This window comes from Ranitomeya imitator, chromosome 10, assembly GCF_032444005.1.
Source record: "Ranitomeya imitator isolate aRanImi1 chromosome 10, aRanImi1.pri, whole genome shotgun sequence".
Taxonomy (NCBI): domain Eukaryota; kingdom Metazoa; phylum Chordata; class Amphibia; order Anura; family Dendrobatidae; genus Ranitomeya; species Ranitomeya imitator.
In genome coordinates, this window is record NC_091291.1 from 146,431,661 (window position 1) to 146,448,829 (window position 17,169).

Here is a 17,169-nt window from a genome sequence, read left to right on the forward strand (position 1 = left end):
TGAAGGCACCGCTGGCACCTGCTGATGTGAGGGCACCACTGGCACCTGTGATGTGAGGGCACCACTGGCACCTGTGATGTGAGGGCACTGCTGGCAACTGTGAGGGCACCGCTGGCACCTGTGATGTGAGGGCGCCGCTGGCACCTGTGAGGGCACCGCTGGCACCTGTGATGTGAAGGCACCGCTGGCACCTGTGATGTGAAGGCACCGCTGGCACCTGTGATGTGAAGGCACCGCTGGCACCTGCTGATGTGAGGGCACCACTGGCACCTGCTGATGTGAGGGCACCACTGGCACCTGTGATGTGAGGGCACTGCTGGCAACTGTGAGGGCACCGCTGGCACCTGTGATGTGAGGGCGCCGCTGGCACCTGTGAGGGCACCGCTGGCACCTGCTGATGTGAGGGCACCGCTGGCACCTGCTGATGTGAGGGCACCGCTGGCACCTGCTGATGTGAGGGCACCGCTGGCACCTGCTGATGTGAGGGCACCGCTGGCACCTGCTGATGTGAGGGCACCGCTGGCACCTGCTGATGTGAGGGCACCGCTGGCACCTGCTGATGTGAGGGCACCGCTGGCACCTGTGAGGTGAGGGCACCGCTGGCACCTGTGAGGGCACCGCTGGCACCTGCTGATGTGAGGGCACCGCTGGCACCTGCTGATGTGAGGGCACCGCTGGCACCTGCTGATGTGAGGGCACCGCTGGCACCTGTGAGGTGAGGGCACCGCTGGCACCTGTGAGGTGAGGGCACCGCTGGCACCTGTGAGGTGAGGGCACCGCTGGCACCTGTGAGGTGAGGGTACTGCTGGCACCGCTGGCACCTGCTGATGTGAGGGCACCTGTGCTGTGAGGGCACCTGCTGATTTGAGGGCACCTGTGCTGTGAGGGCACCTCTGGCACCTGTGATGTGAGGGCACCGCTGGCACCTGTGCTGTGAGGGCACCGCTGGCACCTGCTGATTTGAGGGCACCTGTGCTGTGAGGGCACCTCTGGCACCTGTGATGTGAGGGCACCTCTGGCACCTGTGCTGTGAGGGCACCTCTGGCACCTGTGCTGTGAGGGCACCGCTGGCACCTGTGATGCGAGGGCACCGCTGGCACCTGCTGATGTGAGGGCACCGCTGGCACCTGCTGATGTGAGGGCACCGCTGGCACCTGTGATGTGAGGGCACCGCTGGCACCTGTGAGGGCACCGCTGGCACCTGTGATGTGAGGGCACCGCTGGCACCTGTGAGGGCACCGCTGGCACCTGTGATGTGAGGGCACCGCTGGCACCTGTGAGGGCACCGCTGGCACCTGTGATGTGAGGGCACCTGTGAGGGCACCGCTGGCACCTGTGATGCGAGGGCACCGCTGGCACCTGTGATGTGAGGGCACCGCTGGCACCTGTGATGTGAGGGCACCGCTGGCACCTGTGAGGGCACCGCTGGCACCTGCTGATTTGAGGGCACCGCTGGCACCTGTGAGGGCACCGCTGGCACCTGTGAGGGCACCGCTGGCACCTGTGAGGGCACCGCTCGTTCCCATAAGGCTGGGTGAGGAGCGGTATCATTAACTCCTTGTATGCTGTGTACAGTAGAGATGTGCACAGACCTAGTGATGTGAATGCTGACCCATGAGATGAGGTTCATCTGTGAGGGGAGAACTCTCCACCCTGATAACACCCCCCTTGTGTTGTGTAGTTTCCAGCTCCTTCAGGATTGGTGACACAGTGTGTCGCCCTGATGGGAGTAGTAGTAGTTTGGCACTCCTCTCAGGTTGGCTTACTCTTTCTGTGTAGACATATTTGGTGGCGAGGACGGGCCCTGGTGATATCACTGCTTCTGTGCGGGTGATGGGGCAGATGGGTCATTTCCAGTCCTCGGTGACTGCTTGGTATCCAGTAATGGGAACTTTGCTCGTGTTTAACGTCAGAAGATGATTATTCCACAGTGATCCTCGTGTTCTATAGGACCCGCGATGAAAAGCTTCTGCCCACAGAGCGCTCGTCTCCAGTAAACCGATGGAGGTCTGTGTGATGGAGCATAGCCACAGAACAGATCCGATCTATGTCCACATGTGACACCAAGAAATCCATTGTGAATGCTAACCTTTTGTCACGCATCTGCTCCACACTTCCAGGCATTACATGAGGATTTTGATGCAGATTTGCTCCAGATTTCATCCAACTTATTGCAAAGGGTGAAATCCAAAGTCAGAATCTGCAGAAAGAATTGACATTAAGCAGATTTAGAAAACCTCGTTCAGTTTACCATTGTAGCAATACACTGTGGATATTCTTCCTGCAAATCCAGGACAATCTGCAGCATATCCTCTGTGTGTGAACATGCCCTAATGCTGGACCCATCTGTCATTTGCTGGAATTTTCCTCATCTTGTCAGTGTGAGTGGATTTGTTGGGGATTGCTGAGATTAGATGGAGAAGGCGGCTATGCTCTAAGCACTACGTGTCCTGCACCGTGGGGAGTTCAGGGTGTTTTGGGGCACTTGGCCATATCTATGTAAGTGATGGAAGGATGATGCCTAATTGGTCCTGATAATGAGGTTTGTCATTGTGTGATCTACAAGAAGGTGCCATGTATATATCTGTTCCAGAGATCGTGGTGCGCGGATCCAGCGTGTGCGCAGATCCCTACATGCCCCATGCTTGGCGTCCTTGGGAGATGAAGCTGCAGGGCGGATTATCTCTGCAGTTAATGTGAATCTCTGCAAAGATGTTTAGTCACCGGTCATAATAGAAAATGCTTCTATTGCGTGCATGATTTCCCATGTGTTAGGCTATGTGCACACAATGCGGATTTAGTGCGGATCCGCAGCGGATTTTTCCACGCAGAAACGCTGCAGATCAGCAAAGTGATTTACAGTACAATGTAAATCAATAGAAAAAATAAACCCTGTGCTAATGGTGCGGAAAAATCCGCATGAAAACTGCTGCGGATCATAAGAAGGAGCATGTCACTACTTTTGTGCGGAACTGCAGCGTTTCTGACTCCTTCCATTATAGAAATCCGCAGGGGTAAAAAACACACAAATCTGCTTAAAAAACGCATCAAATCTGCGCCTGGGTTTTCTGCCAGGAGATGCTGATTTAGTGCAGAAAATTCTGCACCTCAATCCGCAACTTGTGCACATAGCCTATAGGTGACACTATGATATCCTCCTTACTCAGGTTCTCCTTTATTTCATCAGTGACATTCGCTGCTCACACTGTACATCGTTGTCTCTGATCACCTGTAGTTCTGTGCTATGTAATCTAGAAAGCATGAAGCCTCTGCTGGCTGCAGTCTGTGTTGTGGAGTCCAAGCCTGAACAATATAGGATGACACTATACCATTACAACATCTCCAGGCTTCTCATATTCATCCAGCAAATAAATGGAAATCTGGCGTTATAAAGTAATAATGGTGCGGAATCCATCTCTTAGTTATGGAGAGCGCTGCCGTCCTGTTACATCCATCATCTGCACACCTGAGAACCCACAGATAAATCCTAATGTGTGAAATGCATCTTCCTGTTGCCTTTACATTCTGTGGATAATTATATATATATATATATATATATATATATATATATATATATATATATATATATATATATATATATATGTATATGTATGTATGTATATATATATATATATATATATATATATATATATATATATATATATATGTATATATATATATATATGTATATATATATATATATGTATATATATATATATATGTATATATATATATATTATTATTATTAGATATATACATATATTATTAGATTATATATGCACGGTGGGATTTCAGTGCTTCCTGACATTTATTGATTGAAAAGAGCAGATCTGTAATTTTTGCTCCTACTTTTGTTTCTGCTTTTTTATGTCCGTTTATTTAGCATTGTGTTTTAATTTGAGTTAATAGTTTGTGTGTGATAGACTGCAGCCTGCGTGTTTCTCAATGGTTTCTGGGAGTTTCAGCTTGGAAATAAGATCTAATGTTGGTATAATGAACGCTGCTTTTAGATATTACTAAAGGGGTCTTGCAGCATTGTTTTCTTCCATTGATGTGACCTTATGTCGCTGGCCGGACCTGGACACTGCTTTACTGTCCTGATTGCTTCATCTTCAGGATACATAGAACTAGATTTGTCTCCCTGTCACTGGTGAGGGGTGTCAGAACTGGAGAAATTCGGAGACTCTGATACAAAATGTAAAACAAAAAAGTGATGCCCTGTAGAGCAGCTGCGGCCCAGTTATTCCATCAGTTACTGGATGACTTTGTGTTTCGCTCCCTTTCCTATGTATGTTATAGGAATGTGATGCCCTGTAGAGCAGCTGCGGCCCAGTTATTCCATCAGTTACTGGATGACTTTGTGTTTCGCTCCCTTTCCTATGTATGTTATAGGAATGTGATGCCCCTGTAGAGCAGCTGCGGCCCAGTTATTCCATCAGTTACTGGATGACTTTGTGTTTCGCCCCCTTTCCTATGTATGTTATAGGAATGTGATGCCCTGTAGAGCAGCTGCGGCCCAGTTATTCCATCAGTTACTGGATGACTTTGTGTTTCGCTCCCTTTCCTATGTTTGTTATACGAATGTGATGCCCCTGTAGAGCAGCTGCGGCCCAGTTATTCCATCAGTTACTGGATGACTTTGTGTTTCGCCCCCTTTCCTATGTATGATATAGGAATGTGATGCCCTGTAGAGCAGCTGCGGCCCAGTTATTCCATCAGTTACTGGATGACTTTGTGTTTCGCTCCCTTTCCTATGTATGTTATAGGAATGTGATGCCCTGTAGAGCAGCTGCGGCCCAGTTATTCCATCAGTTACTGGATGACTTTGTGTTTCGCTCCCTTTCCTATGTATGTTATAGGAATGTGATGCCCCTGTAGAGCAGCTGCGGCCCAGTTATTCCATCAGTTACTGGATGACTTTGTGTTTCGCCCCCTTTCCTATGTATGTTATAGGAATGTGATGCCCTGTAGAGCAGCTGCGGCCCAGTTATTCCATCAGTTACTGGATGACTTTGTGTTTCGCTCCCTTTCCTATGTTTGTTATACGAATGTGATGCCCCTGTAGAGCAGCTGCGGCCCAGTTATTCCATCAGTTACTGGATGACTTTGTGTTTCGCCCCCTTTCCTATGTATGATATAGGAATGTGATGCCCTGTAGAGCAGCTGCGGCCCAGTTATTCCATCAGTTACTGGATGACTTTGTGTTTCGCCCCCTTTCCTATGTATGATATAGGAATGTGATGCCCTGTAGAGCAGCTGCGGCCCAGTTATTCCATCAGTTACTGGATGACTTTGTGTTTCGCTCCCTTTCCTATGTATGATATAGGAATGTGATGCCCCTGTAGAGCAGCTGCAGCCCAGTTCTTCCATCAGTTACTGGATGACTTTGTGTTTCGCTCCCTTTCCTATGTATGTTATAGGAATGTGATGCCCTGTAGAGCAGCTGCGGCCCAGTTATTCCATCAGTTACTGGATGACTTTGTGTTTCGCTCCCTTTTCTATGTATGTTATAGGAATGTGATGCCCCTGTAGAGCAGCTGCGGCCCAGTTATTCCATCAGTTACTGGATGACTTTGTGTTTCGCTCCCTTTCCTATGTATGTTATAGGAATGTGATGCCCTGTAGAGCAGCTGCGGCCCAGTTATTCCATCAGTTACTGGATGACTTTGTGTTTCGCTCCCTTTCCTATGTATGTTATAGGAATGTGATGCCCTGTAGAGCAGCTGCGGCCCAGTTATTCCATCAGTTACTGGATGACTTTGTGTTTCGCCCCCTTTCCTATGTATGTTATAGGAATGTGATGCCCTGTAGAGCAGCTGCGGCCCAGTTATTCCATCAGTTACTGGATGACTTTGTGTTTCGCCCCCTTTCCTATGTATGATATAGGAATGTGATGCCCCTGTAGAGCAGCTGCGGCCCAGTTATTCCATCAGTTACTGGATGACTTTGTGTTTCGCTCACTTTCCTATGTATGTTATAGGTATGTGATGCCCCTGTAGAGCAGCTGCGGCCCAGTTATTCCATCAGTTACTGGATGACTTTGTGTTTCGCCCCCTTTCCTATGTATGTTATAGGAATGTGATGCCCCTGTAGAGCAGCTGCGGCCCAGTTATTCCATCAGTTACTGGATGACTTTGTGTTTCGCCCCCTTTCCTATGTATGTTATAGGAATGTGATGCCCCTGTAGAGCAGCTGAGGCCCAGTTATTCCATCAGTTACTGGATGACTTTGTGTTTCGCCCCCTTTCCTATGTATGTTATAGGAATGTGATGCCCTGTAGAGTAGCTGCGGCCCAGTTATTCCATCAGTTACTGGATGACTTTGTGTTTCGCTCCCTTTTCTATGTATGTTATAGGAATGTGATGCCCTGTAGAGCAGCTGCGGCCCAGTTATTCCATCAGTTACTGGATGACTTTGTGTTTCGCTCCCTTTCCTATGTATGTTATAGGAATGTGATGCCCCTGTAGAGCAGCTGCGGCCCAGTTATTCCATCAGTTACTGGATGACTTTGTGTTTCGCTCCCTTTTCTATGTATGTTATAGGAATGTGATGCCCCTGTAGAGCAGCTGCGGCCCAGTTATTCCATCAGTTACTGGATGACTTTGTGCTTCGCTCCCTTTCCTATGTATGTTATAGGAATGTGATGCCCCTGTAGAGCAGCTGCGGCCCAGTTATTCCATCAGTTACTGGATGACTTTGTGTTTCGCTCCCTTTCCTATGTATGATATAGGAATGTGATGCCCCTGTAGAGTAGCTGCGGCCCAGTTATTCCATCAGTTACTGGATGACTTTGTGTTTCGCTCCCTTTCCTATGTATGTTATAGGAATGTGATGCCCTGTAGAGCAGCTGCGGCCCAGTTCTTCCATCAGTTACTGGATGACTTTGTGTTTCGCTCCCTTTCCTATGTATGTTATAGGAATGTGATGCCCCTGTAGAGCAGCTGCGGCCCAGTTATTCCATCAGTTACTGGATGACTTTGTGTTTCGCCCCCTTTCCTATGTATGATATAGGAATGTGATGCCCCTGTAGAGCAGCTGCGGCCCAGTTATTCCATCAGTTACTGGATGACTTTGTGTTTCGCTCCCTTTCCTATGTATGTTATAGGAATGTGATGCCCTGTAGAGCAGCTGCGGCCCAGTTATTCCATCAGTTACTGGATGACTTTGTGTTTCGCTCCCTTTCCTATGTATGTTATAGGAATGTGATGCCCCTGTAGAGCAGCTGCGGCCCAGTTATTCCATCAGTTACTGGATGACTTTGTGTTTCGCCCCCTTTCCTATGTATGTTATAGGAATGTGATGCCCTGTAGAGCAGCTGCGGCCCAGTTATTCCATCAGTTACTGGATGACTTTGTGTTTCGCTCCCTTTCCTATGTATGTTATAGGAATGTGATGCCCTGTAGAGCAGCTGCGGCCCAGTTATTCCGTCAGTTACTGGATGACTTTGTGTTTCGCTCCCTTTCCTATGTATGTTATAGGAATGTGATGCCCTGTAGAGCAGCTGCGGCCCAGTTATTCCATCAGTTACTGGATGACTTTGTGTTTCGCCCCCTTTCCTATGTATGTTATAGGAATGTGATGCCCTGTAGAGCAGCTGCGGCCCAGTTATTCCATCAGTTACTGGATGACTTTGTGTTTCGCCCCCTTTCCTATGTATGATATAGGAATGTGATGCCCCTGTAGAGCAGCTGAGGCCCAGTTATTCCATCAGTTACTGGATGACTTTGTGTTTCGCTCCCTTTTCTATGTATGTTATAGGAATGTGATGCCCTGTAGAGCAGCTGCGGCCCAGTTATTCCATCAGTTACTGGATGACTTTGTGTTTCGCCCCCTTTCCTATGTATGTTATAGGAATGTGATGCCCTGTAGAGCAGCTGCGGCCCAGTTATTCCATCAGTTACTGGATGACTTTGTGTTTCGCCCCCTTTCCTATGTATGTTATAGGAATGTGATGCCCCTGTAGAGCAGCTGCGGCCCAGTTATTCCATCAGTTACTGGATGACTTTGTGTTTCGCTCCCTTTCCTATGTATGTTATAGGAATGTGATGCCCCTGTAGAGCAGCTGCGGCCCAGTTATTCCATCAGTTACTGGATGACTTTGTGTTTCGCTCCCTTTCCTATGTATGTTATAGGAATGTGATGCCCCTGTAGAGCAGCTGCGGCCCAGTTATTCCATCAGTTACTGGATGACTTTGTGTTTCGCCCCCTTTCCTATGTATGTTATAGGAATGTGATGCCCCTGTGGAGCAGCTGCGGCCCAGTTATTCCATCAGTTACTGGATGACTTTGTGTTTCGCCCCCTTTCCTATGTATGTTATAGGAATGTGATGCCCCTGTAGAGCAGCTGCGGCCCAGTTATTCCATCAGTTACTGGATGACTTTGTGTTTCGCCCCCTTTCCTATGTATGTTATAGGAATGTGATGCCCCTGTAGAGCAGCTGCGGCCCAGTTATTCCATCAGTTACTGGATGACTTTGTGTTTCGCCCCCTTTCCTATGTATGTTATAGGAATGTGATGCCCTGTGGAGGAGCTGCGGCCCAGTTATTCCATCAGTTACTGGATGACTTTGTGTTTCACTCCCTTTCCTATGTATGTTATAGGAATGTGATGCCCTGTGGAGCAGCTGCGGCCCAGTTATTCCATCAGTTACTGGATGATTTTGTGTTTCGCTCCCTTTCCTATGTATGTTATAGGAATGTGATGCCCCTGTAGAGCAGCTGCGGCCCAGTTATTCCATCAGTTACTGGATGACTTTGTGTTTCACTCCCTTTCCTATGTATGTTATAGGAATGTGATGCCCTGTGGAGCAGCTGCGGCCCAGTTATTCCATCAGTTACTGGATGATTTTGTGTTTCGCTCCCTTTCCTATGTATGTTATAGGAATGTGATGCCCCTGTAGAGCAGCTGCGGCCCAGTTATTCCATCAGTTACTGGATGACTTTGTGTTTCGCTCCCTTTCCTATGTATGTTATAGGAATGTGATGCCCTGTAGAGCAGCTGCGGCCCAGTTATTCCATCAGTTACTGGATGACTTTGTGTTTCGCTCCCTTTCCTATGTATGTTATAGGAATGTGATGCCCCTGTAGAGCAGCTGCGGCCCAGTTATTCCATCAGTTACTGGATGACTTTGTGTTTCGCCCCCTTTCCTATGTATGTTATAGGAATGTGATGCCCTGTAGAGCAGCTGCGGCCCAGTTATTCCATCAGTTACTGGATGACTTTGTGTTTCGCCCCCTTTCCTATGTATGTTATAGGAATGTGATGCCCTGTAGAGCAGCTGCGGCCCAGTTATTCCATCAGTTACTGGATGACTTTGTGTTTCGCCCCCTTTCCTATGTATGTTATAGGAATGTGATGCCCCTGTAGAGCAGCTGCGGCCCAGTTATTCCATCAGTTACTGGATGACTTTGTGTTTCGCTCCCTTTCCTATGTATGTTATAGGAATGTGATGCCCTGTAGAGCAGCTGCGGCCCAGTTATTCCATCAGTTACTGGATGATTTTGTGTTTCACTCCCTTTTCTATGTATGTTATAGGAATGTGATGCCCTGTAGAGCAGCTGCGGCCCAGTTATTCCATCAGTTACTGGATGACTTTGTGTTTCGCCCCCTTTTCTATGTATGTTATAGGAATGTGATGCCCCTGTAGAGCAGCTGCGGCCCAGTTATTCCATCAGTTACTGGATGACTTTGTGTTTCGCTCCCTTTCCTATGTATGTTATAGGAATGTGATGCCCTGTAGAGTAGCTGCGAACCAGTTATTCCATCAGTTACTGGATGACTTTGTGTTTCGCCCCCTTTCCTATGTATGTTATAGGAATGTGATGCCCTGTAGAGCAGCTGCGGCCCAGTTATTCCATCAGTTACTGGATGACTTTGTGTTTCGCCCCCTTTCCTATGTATGTTATAGGAATGTGATGCCCTGTAGAGTAGCTGCTGCCCAGTTATTCCATCAGTTACTGGATGACTTTGTGTTTCGCTCCCTTTCCTATGTATGTTATAGGAATGTGATGCCCTGTAGAGCAGCTGCGGCCCAGTTATTCCATCAGTTACTGGATGACTTTGTGTTTCGCTCCCTTTCCTATGTATGTTATAGGAATGTGATGCCCTGTAGAGCAGCTGCGGCCCAGTTATTCCATCAGTTACTGGATGACTTTGTGTTTCGCTCCCTTTTCTATGTATGTTATAGGAATGTGATGCCCTGTAGAGCAGCTGCAGCCCAGTTATTCCATCAGTTACTGGATGACTTTGTGTTTCGCCCCCTTTCCTATGTATGTTATAGGAATGTGATGCCCTGTAGAGCAGCTGCGGCCCAGTTATTCCATCAGTTACTGGATGACTTTGTGTTTCGCCCCCTTTCCTATGTATGTTATAGGAATGTGATGCCCTGTAGAGCAGCTGCGGCCCAGTTATTCCATCAGTTACTGGATGACTTTGTGTTTCGCCCCCTTTCCTATGTATGTTATAGGAATGTGATGCCCTGTAGAGCAGCTGCGGCCCAGTTATTCCATCAGTTACTGGATGACTTTGTGTTTCGCTCCCTTTCCTATGTATGTTATAGGAATGTGATGCCCTGTAGAGCAGCTGCTGCCCAGTTATTCCATCAGTTACTGGATGACTTTGTGTTTCGCTCCCTTTCCTATGTATGTTATAGGAATGTGATGCCCCTGTAGAGTAGCTGCGGCCCAGTTATTCCATCAGTTACTGGATGACTTTGTGTTTCGCTCCCTTTTCTATGTATGTTATAGGAATGTGATGCCCCTGTAGAGTAGCTGCGGCCCAGTTATTCCATCAGTTACTGGATAACTTTGTGTTTCGCCCCCTTTCCTATGTATGTTATAGGAATGTGATGCCCTGTAGAGCAGCTGCGGCCCAGTTATTCCATCAGTTACTGGATGACTTTGTGTTTCGCCCCTTTTCCTATGTATGTTATAGGAATGTGATGCCCTGTGGAGCAGCTGCGGCCCAGTTATTCCATCAGTTACTGGATGACTTTGTGTTTCGCTCCCTTTCCTATGTATGTTATAGGAATGTGATGCCCTGTAGAGTAGCTGCGGCCCAGTTATTCCATCAGTTACTGGATGACTTTGTGTTTCGCCCCCTTTTCTATGTATGTTATAGGAATGTGATGCCCTGTAGAGCAGCTGCGGCCCAGTTATTCCATCACTTACTGGATGACTTTGTGTTTCACTCCCTTTTCTATGTATGTTATAGGAATGTGATGCCCTGTAGAGCAGCTGCGGCCCAGTTATTCCATCAGTTACTGGATGACTTTGTGTTTCGCCCCCTTTCCTATGTATGTTATAGGAATGTGATGCCCTGTAGAGCAGCTGCGGCCCAGTTATTCCATCAGTTACTGGATCACTTTGTGTTTCGCCCCCTTTCCTATGTTTGTTATACGAATGTGATGCCCCTGTAGAGCAGCTGCGGCCCAGTTATTCCATCAGTTACTGGATGACTTTGTGTTTCGCCCCCTTTCCTATGTATGTTATAGGAATGTGATGCCCCTGTAGAGCAGCTGCGGCCCAGTTATTCCATCAGTTACTGGATGACTTTGTGTTTCGCCCCCTTTCCTATGTATGTTATAGGAATGTGATGCCCTTTAGAGCAGCTGCGGCCCAGTTATTCCATCAGTTACTGGATGACTTTGTGTTTCGCCCCCTTTCCTATGTATGTTATAGGAATGTGATGCCCCTGTAGAGCAGCTGCGGCCCAGTTATTCCATCAGTTACTGGATGACTTTGTGTTTCGCTCCCTTTTCTATGTATGTTATAGGAATGTGATGCCCTGTAGAGCAGCTGCGGCCCAGTTATTCCATCAGTTACTGGATGACTTTGTGTTTCGCTCCCTTTCCTATGTATGTTATAGGAATGTGATGCCCTGTAGAGCAGCTGCGGCCCAGTTATTCCATCAGTTACTGGATGACTTTGTGTTTCGCTCCCTTTCCTATGTATGTTATAGGAATGTGATGCCCCTGTAGAGCAGCTGCGGCCCAGTTATTCCATCAGTTACTGGATGACTTTGTGTTTCGCTCCCTTTTCTATGTATGTTATAGGAATGTGATGCCCCTGTAGAGCAGCTGCGGCCCAGTTATTCCATCAGTTACTGGATGACTTTGTGTTTCGCTCCCTTTCCTATGTATGTTATAGGAATGTGATGCCCCTGTAGAGCAGCTGCGGCCCAGTTATTCCATCATTTACTGGATGACTTTGTGTTTCGCCCCCTTTCCTATGTATGTTATAGGAATGTGATGCCCTGTAGAGCAGCTGCGGCCCAGTTATTCCATCAGTTACTGGATGACTTTGTGTTTCGCTCCCTTTCCTATGTATGTTATAGGAATGTGATGCCCCTGTAGAGCAGCTGCGGCCCAGTTATTCCATCAGTTACTGGATGACTTTGTGTTTCGCTCCCTTTTCTATGTATGTTATAGGAATGTGATGCCCTGTAGAGCAGCTGCGGCCCAGTTATTCCATCAGTTACTGGATGACTTTGTGTTTCGCTCCCTTTCCTATGTATGTTATAGGAATGTGATGCCCCTGTAGAGCAGCTGCGGCCCAGTTATTCCATCAGTTACTGGATGATTTTGTGTTTCGCTCCCTTTTCTATGTATGTTATAGGAATGTGATGCCCCTGTAGAGCAGCTGCGGCCCAGTTATTCCATCAGTTACTGGATGACTTTGTGTTTCGCTCCCTTTTCTATGTATGTTATAGGAATGTGATGCCCTGTAGAGCAGCTGCGGCCCAGTTATTCCATCAGTTACTGGATGACTTTGTGTTTCGCTCCCTTTTCTATGTATGTTATAGGAATGTGATGCCCTGTGGAGCAGCTGCGGCCCAGTTATTCCATCAGTTACTGGATGACTTTGTGTTTCGCCCCCTTTCCTATGTATGTTATAGGAATGTGATGCACTGTAGAGCAGCTGCGGCCCAGTTATTCCATCAGTTACTGGATGATTTTGTGTTTCACTCCCTTTCCTATGTATGTTATAGGAATGTGATGCCCTGTAGAGCAGCTGCGGCCCAGTTATTCCATCAGTTACTGGATGACTTTGTGTTTCGCTCCCTTTTCTATGTATGTTATAGGAGTGTGATGCCCTGTGGAGCAGCTGCGGCCCAGTTATTCCATCAGTTACTGGATGACTTTGTGTTTCGCCCCCTTTCCTATGTATGTTATAGGAATGTGATGCCCCTGTAGAGCAGCTGCGGCCCAGTTATTCCATCAGTTACTGGATGACTTTGTGTTTCGCTCCCTTTCCTATGTATGTTATAGGAATGTGATGCCCTGTAGAGCAGCTGCGGCCCAGTTATTCCATCAGTTACTGGATGACTTTGTGTTTCGCCCCCTTTCCTATGTATGTTATAGGAATGTGATGCCCTGTAGAGCAGCTGCGGCCCAGTTATTCCATCAGTTACTGGATGACTTTGTGTTTCGCTCCCTTTTCTATGTATGTTATAGGAATGTGATGCCCTGTAGAGCAGCTGCGGGCCAGTTATTCCATCAGTTACTGGATGACTTTGTGTTTCGCCCCCTTTCCTATGTATGTTATAGGAATGTGATGCCCTGTAGAGCAGCTGCGGCCCAGTTATTCCATCAGTTACTGGATGACTTTGTGTTTCGCTCCCTTTCCTATGTATGTTATAGGAATGTGATGCCCTGTAGAGCAGCTGCGGCCCAGTTATTCCATCAGTTACTGGATGACTTTGTGTTTCGCCCCCTTTCCTATGTATGTTATAGGAATGTGATGCCCTGTAGAGCAGCTGCGGCCCAGTTATTCCATCAGTTACTGGATGACTTTGTGTTTCGCTCCCTTTCCTATGTATGTTATAGGAATGTGATGCCCCTGTAGAGCAGCTGCGGCCCAGTTATTCCATCAGTTACTGGATGACTTTGTGTTTCGCCCCCTTTCCTATGTATGATATAGGAATGTGATGCCCTGTAGAGCAGCTGCGGCCCAGTTATTCCATCAGTTACTGGATGACTTTGTGTTTCGCCCCCTTTTCTATGTATGATATAGGAATGTGATGCCCTGTAGAGCAGCTGCGGCCCAGTTATTCCATCAGTTACTGGATGACTTTGTGTTTCGCTCCCTTTCCTATGTATGTTATAGGAATGTGATGCCCCTGTAGAGTAGCTGCGGCCCAGTTATTCCATCAGTTACTGGATGACTTTGTGTTTCGCTCCCTTTTCTATGTATGTTATAGGAATGTGATGCCCCTGTAGAGTAGCTGCGGCCCAGTTATTCCATCAGTTACTGGATAACTTTGTGTTTCGCCCCCTTTCCTATGTATGTTATAGGAATGTGATGCCCTGTAGAGCAGCTGCGGCCCAGTTATTCCATCAGTTACTGGATGACTTTGTGTTTCGCCCCTTTTCCTATGTATGTTATAGGAATGTGATGCCCTGTGGAGCAGCTGCGGCCCAGTTATTCCATCAGTTACTGGATGACTTTGTGTTTCGCTCCCTTTCCTATGTATGTTATAGGAATGTGATGCCCTGTAGAGTAGCTGCGGCCCAGTTATTCCATCAGTTACTGGATGACTTTGTGTTTCGCCCCCTTTTCTATGTATGTTATAGGAATGTGATGCCCTGTAGAGCAGCTGCGGCCCAGTTATTCCATCACTTACTGGATGACTTTGTGTTTCGCTCCCTTTCCTATGTATGTTATAGGAATGTGATGCCCTGTAGAGCAGCTGCGGCCCAGTTATTCCATCAGTTACTGGATGACTTTGTGTTTCGCTCCCTTTTCTATGTATGTTATAGGAATGTGATGCCCCTGTAGAGCAGCTGCGGCCCAGTTATTCCATCAGTTACTGGATGACTTTGTGTTTCACTCCCTTTTCTATGTATGTTATAGGAATGTGATGCCCTGTAGAGCAGCTGCGGCCCAGTTATTCCATCAGTTACTGGATGACTTTGTGTTTCGCCCCCTTTCCTATGTATGTTATAGGAATGTGATGCCCTGTAGAGCAGCTGCGGCCCAGTTATTCCATCAGTTACTGGATGACTTTGTGTTTCGCTCCCTTTCCTATGTATGTTATAGGAATGTGATGCCCTGTAGAGCAGCTGCGGCCCAGTTATTCCATCAGTTACTGGATGACTTTGTGTTTCGCTCCCTTTTCTATGTATGTTATAGGAATGTGATGCCCCTGTAGAGCAGCTGCGGCCCAGTTATTCCATCAGTTACTGGATGACTTTGTGTTTCACTCCCTTTTCTATGTATGTTATAGGAATGTGATGCCCTGTAGAGCAGCTGCGGCCCAGTTATTCCATCAGTTACTGGATGACTTTGTGTTTCGCCCCCTTTCCTATGTATGTTATAGGAATGTGATGCCCTGTAGAGCAGCTGCGGCCCAGTTATTCCATCAGTTACTGGATCACTTTGTGTTTCGCCCCCTTTCCTATGTTTGTTATACGAATGTGATGCCCCTGTAGAGCAGCTGCGGCCCAGTTATTCCATCAGTTACTGGATGACTTTGTGTTTCGCCCCCTTTCCTATGTATGTTATAGGAATGTGATGCCCCTGTTGAGCAGCTGCGGCCCAGTTATTCCATCAGTTACTGGATGACTTTGTGTTTCGCCCCCTTTCCTATGTATGTTATAGGAATGTGATGCCCTTTAGAGCAGCTGCGGCCCAGTTATTCCATCAGTTACTGGATGACTTTGTGTTTCGCCCCCTTTCCTATGTATGTTATAGGAATGTGATGCCCCTGTAGAGCAGCTGCGGCCCAGTTATTCCATCAGTTACTGGATGACTTTGTGTTTCGCTCCCTTTTCTATGTATGTTATAGGAATGTGATGCCCTGTAGAGCAGCTGCGGCCCAGTTATTCCATCAGTTACTGGATGACTTTGTGTTTCGCTCCCTTTCCTATGTATGTTATAGGAATGTGATGCCCTGTAGAGCAGCTGCGGCCCAGTTATTCCATCAGTTACTGGATGACTTTGTGTTTCGCTCCCTTTCCTATGTATGTTATAGGAATGTGATGCCCCTGTAGAGCAGCTGCGGCCCAGTTATTCCATCAGTTACTGGATGACTTTGTGTTTCGCTCCCTTTTCTATGTATGTTATAGGAATGTGATGCCCCTGTAGAGCAGCTGCGGCCCAGTTATTCCATCAGTTACTGGATGACTTTGTGTTTCGCTCCCTTTCCTATGTATGTTATAGGAATGTGATGCCCCTGTAGAGCAGCTGCGGCCCAGTTATTCCATCATTTACTGGATGACTTTGTGTTTCGCCCCCTTTCCTATGTATGTTATAGGAATGTGATGCCCTGTAGAGCAGCTGCGGCCCAGTTATTCCATCAGTTACTGGATGACTTTGTGTTTCGCTCCCTTTCCTATGTATGTTATAGGAATGTGATGCCCCTGTAGAGCAGCTGCGGCCCAGTTATTCCATCAGTTACTGGATGACTTTGTGTTTCGCTCCCTTTTCTATGTATGTTATAGGAATGTGATGCCCTGTAGAGCAGCTGCGGCCCAGTTATTCCATCAGTTACTGGATGACTTTGTGTTTCGCTCCCTTTCCTATGTATGTTATAGGAATGTGATGCCCCTGTAGAGCAGCTGCGGCCCAGTTATTCCATCAGTTACTGGATGATTTTGTGTTTCGCTCCCTTTTCTATGTATGTTATAGGAATGTGATGCCCCTGTAGAGCAGCTGCGGCCCAGTTATTCCATCAGTTACTGGATGACTTTGTGTTTCGCTCCCTTTTCTATGTATGTTATAGGAATGTGATGCCCTGTGGAGCAGCTGCGGCCCAGTTATTCCATCAGTTACTGGATGACTTTGTGTTTCGCCCCCTTTCCTATGTATGTTATAGGAATGTGATGCACTGTAGAGCAGCTGCGGCCCAGTTATTCCATCAGTTACTGGATGATTTTGTGTTTCACTCCCTTTCCTATGTATGTTATAGGAATGTGATGCCCTGTAGAGCAGCTGCGGCCCAGTTATTCCATCAGTTACTGGATGACTTTGTGTTTCGCTCCCTTTTCTATGTATGTTATAGGAATGTGATGCCCTGTGGAGCAGCTGCGGCCCAGTTATTCCATCAGTTACTGGATGACTTTGTGTTTCGCCCCCTTTCCTATGTATGTTATAGGAATGTGATGCCCCTGTAGAGCAGCTGCGGCCCAGTTATTCCATCAGTTACTGGATGACTTTGTGTTTCGCTCC